This window comes from Octopus sinensis, linkage group LG2, assembly GCF_006345805.1.
Source record: "Octopus sinensis linkage group LG2, ASM634580v1, whole genome shotgun sequence".
Taxonomy (NCBI): domain Eukaryota; kingdom Metazoa; phylum Mollusca; class Cephalopoda; order Octopoda; family Octopodidae; genus Octopus; species Octopus sinensis.
This window is the reverse complement of record NC_042998.1, coordinates 191,632,487-191,637,656: the sequence shown is the minus strand read 5'-3', so window position 1 is coordinate 191,637,656 and position 5,170 is coordinate 191,632,487.

The following is a 5,170-nucleotide window of genomic DNA, read 5'->3' as shown; positions in this document are numbered from 1 at the left end:
GCCTCTGAAAAATCTTCTGTGCCCTTTCTGAACTTACTAAAAGTATTCAGCGCGCCCTGATATCAGACACTGCTATTTGGTACAAATTGAAAGAACATAGGATAACTCATTACCTTCACTATTTCTGAAATAAAAAGAGAAATGATAGATGTCTGAACTTGGAATACATTTGATGATTGGTTAGTCTGCTCGATCAGACATGATCTCACGAACAAAATATCAATAGTAGCCACCAACAAAACAGCACCAACATATTTTGCAAGTGATGAAAAACATACTAATGCAAAGATTTTATATGGGAATATATCTAGGTAAATTAGAGTACATAAAAGAAATTGCGGAGGGGAAACTTAAATGGTAGACACAGTAAGGGATAAGGACTGTTATATTACAATAATGTTGTTACCAAATAAAGTTAAACGATGTTTTTGTTTGTATAAAATGCTGATATACTTGGGACACGGCTTATAAGAAAGGAGCGCAGGGAATACATCTTCATTCGTTACATTGGAACATCGTTCAATCTCAGTAAATCTTTGCGTATGTGCAAGACGACGATCACATTTTTAAAAGGGCTGATTAAGAAGATTTCTGCACACTGGTAAAATTCAGAAGCAATGGTTTAGAGGAGAAATTATTTTAAGCCTGTAATATCCAATCCCTGTCTGTGCCATATCTGGTTCTTGATACTTCATTGATTTCTTTAGACATGTTACTATCTAACGACACACTCAAAGATGACAATGTTACTATTAATAATGTTTACGGATAATAGATATAGGTGTGCTATAAGTAGCAATATTTTATAGTAGCAGCTAATCAGTGAAGTATGTTCATTTAGTTCAGTGGCTGTATGTGAGTATGTGTGTACGTGTGTGTATATATATATATATATAGATAGATACGTATGTATGTGTGCGTGTATGTATATATATATATGTATGTGTGTGTGTATGTGTGTGTTTATGTATATGTATGTGTATGTGTGCGTGTGTAAATATGCATCATACGACTACCTCTACATTAATGTATGCAAATATATACTTGTGCGTAGGCGGGTACTGACCAGTCTATCTACCTACCGATCTATCAATACCTGTATTTGAGTGCGCGGAGAGGGATATATATATTATATTATATCATATATATATAGGTAAATATGCGTATATATGTATATCTGTATATACACAAATATACACATATGATATACAAATATGCATATATATATAAATAAATATGCATATATAATATATATATATATATATATATATATTTAGTTGTATATATACAAATAAGGACAGATATATATATATATATATATATATATATACAGAGAGAGAGAGAGAGAGAGAGAGAGAGAGAGAGATAATAGATAGATAGACATACAGACAGACAGATAGATAGATAGATAGATAGATAGATAGATTTGTATGTATATATATATATAATATATATATATATATATATATATATATATATATACATATATACGTATATATATATATATATATATGTATATATATATGTGTATATGTGTGTGTGTGTGTCTGTATGTGTTTATGTATATATATAATATATATATATATATATATATATATATATATACGGTGTTTAATAACCAGAAGTTACTAAAACAACAAAGATACCTACATTCACCAGAGAGTAACAAATACCCTCATATATATATCCTCGGGACAATTATTGAACGGCTGCAACAGACAACTCAACGAATCGATCATGGATCACTGAATGGTCTTACCAGGTGTTTGGTAACTGAGCAACAGTGTTGAATATTTGGTGTAGTGCAGTGTCTTCGAGACATTGTCTGCTGCGCTAAAGATTCGTGATATATTCCAGTAGCATACGTGATGCCACGTTATAATGGACACATGATATAGCATTGATTAACTACAATGTATTTTCAAACTCACATTCATCTGAACCAACCCACATATATTAATATCTATAAAATTTACATATATAAATTACTTTCATTTTCCCCTTCGAAATATGTTAACCTTCCTCGTGCCTTTCTTAATCTCGTGTCCTGTTTCCATCAATCGAAATATGCGGCCTTACTCGAATTATTTGTAAGAATGACAGAGGATTGGTTTGAAATACCCAAATGAAATCTTTCTCTTTACCACCATTGCATTTTATCTTCCTCTGCATGATTCGATACACCAGGGAAATATAGTATTTACAGATAAACTGTTCGCGTTGAAATATGTGTAGGTTTATATTATATCCTAAAACGTATAAATAACTTATTTATTCTATTTATATCGAATGATATTATTGAAAGGTAACTGGTTTTGTAGTGTTTTGTAGTTAGTGTTTTGTTGTTCATAAAAGCTGAATAGTCCATAACATTCGTGCATTTAGCAACACTGAAGTCTTCTCAGTCAAATTAAATCGAAGGTATGATATCATTTGAGAAAAAAGAAATGAATCAAAAGTATTACTACGTGTAGTGTCCTAACTGAAAGAATGTCTTAACCCTCACCTTCACCAATCCAACATCACAGAAACCTCCCTCTTGCTGCTACCTCTGTGACTCTAATCGTTGTAAGCGACACTACAATCGGTAACTACTTCTGCTTGGTATTCCTATAGATACTAATATTACAACTAGCTACGCTACTATTGTAAATACAATAAACAGGTGCCAAGATCCAGTAGCTTTATAGTTGGTGTCTCAAGATGACAAGCAATGACATTCTGTACTGGACTTTATCTTATTACGACAGAAAGCAACTCCATTTACTTCTTCCTTGCATCTCACTGAAAGGATCAGGAGATAATGAGAAAATTCTCTGATCAAATACTTTCGTCAAGAAATTACACAACGTCTATTCTTGAGCTGCACATTTGATAAAATGTTACTACAACTACTACTGCAGAATGTATGCCAGTGATAGAGAAGTCGACGACGACAGCGGCGGCTCTAACATTCTGATATTACTGCCTTGGCCAGGAAGCACCAGTTCCATTAATTCAATCGTTATTATTATCATCTTCATCTCTATTATCAGCAACACACCCACATCTCATCAAACATCGCAACACCCACTACCACTAACATCAGCATAAAAAAAAAAACCATAATATTCTCTATAATAATAGTAATAGTAAAAACTAATAATTATTATAACAGCAGTAAAATTAATAGTAATAGTATTAATAATAATAATTAGCAGTAGTTGTAATCATGACCTCTACTATATACGCACGTCAACCTTACAACCAATAGTGTCACCAGCTACTTTGTCGTCATCATCATCGTCATTGTCGTCGTCATTACCAGCATCATCACCATTATCATTATCATAACTGTCGTCATCATAACCATTATTAATATAATCTTAGCATTTCGACCAGTGACCTGGCTAATGTCGATAGTAAATTCGAACACCCCCCTACATCATAAGATATACACTCATTGTAACCTTGGTTATAATTGAAACAGAAGCAGTAGTTTTAGTCAACCTTTGAAGAGCGTCTTCTGTTTTTACCTTTCCTCTACTGATATCTGTTGCGCCATTACGACTACATTTGGTGACACAGTACCTCTAGGAGATCCACCACTACAACCACTTCAACCATCACAGCCACTGCTACCACAACAATCAATATCCTTTTACAGTTCCATACCGTAATCCACTCAGAGAATAAATAACACTGTGATTTTACTTCGATTCTATCATGGAAATACTATTAAACATCAAAAAATATATACGTAAATATTTATATTTATAATACAGAATAAGATATACCACGTATACCTATCAGCGTATATACACCTAAACATTTTGCTTATAACACAGCAGCACCGATTTCACAGTGTGCATATACCATCATCGTCTTTTTATCAACTGTTTTTCTCCTCATCCTTCCCTTTTCCATGTTTGCTTCCACCTCTTGAATTCTCACCACCACCATCGACACCACAACTACCTTGCCGCCGCCCCCGTCATCGTTCCATTTTACTTAAGAACTCCTACCGACGCTGCCACCAATGCAAAGCTGTTACTACTGCTTGCTGTACGATAGCTGTTCGAATAATCACCAAGTCGGCCTCACCGTTTTCGCTCTTTTGAATGGGTTTCGACTCCCACCGTTTTCTCTCCTCGGATAAACCAGTAACCGTAACGGCATCACCTCTCAATGTTGTTGTAGTCGTAACCCGTCGTCTAACGTCGAAGTGGCCGGCGGCGGCGGGAGGGGTCGGAAGAAAACAACAAGCCACGGTCCACGGGACTCGGACGAAAAACAACGAAACCATCACCAGTACTGCCACTACAATTACCTCCACCGACATCACCATATTGCTAGTACAATCATCAGTCAACAACAGCAACAACAACAACAACAACTACTACTGCTTCTACTGCAAAGCCGCTGCCGCCTCTGTGGCTAGTGCTCATTGTAATAACACTAGTGTAACTGCTACTTATTGTAAGCCAACTACAATTTTTATCACTTCTTTTGTGTGTATTCTCATTATTGTTGTTATTATATACATCGACATCATATATAGTAAACATACATTCCCTAATTTTCATTTGACGAAATCTACCGATGCAATCGTCCCTTTCATAAACAGTAAACATTTCTCCGTGTCGTTCTTCTTGTCATCATTTTCTAACATATTGTTGTTATTGGCAACTAACACAAAAATACAAAAAACTCTAATAATAATAATAACAGCAGCTGCTGTGATCTCAACAACAAGAAACACTGCAACGATAATAATAATAATAATAATAATAATAATAAGGAGAAGGAGAAAAAGGGAAGAAAAAGGAAAAGCTTTAACTGCAGTAATAATCGTAGTGGCAGTGGAAGCTGAAGTAGCTGCAGTCTTAGTAAATTCAGAATCCACTTTAGTAACGTCACCAATATCGTCAATAGACATCGAAGAATTTGTCACCGCACAGACCAGTGCAGCAAGAGGAACCAGTGTACCCGCTGCTCGCTACGTAGGCGACTGGTGTCGTCGTTGCCAGCACAACGACCACAACTGCTATTACTACTACTACTACTACTACTATTACCACCACCACTACTACTACTACTACTACTACTACTACAACTACTACGAGTGTTACCAATACTGCCACTGCTTCTGTCACAGCTGCTGCAGCAGCAACTACAACAACTACAGTAG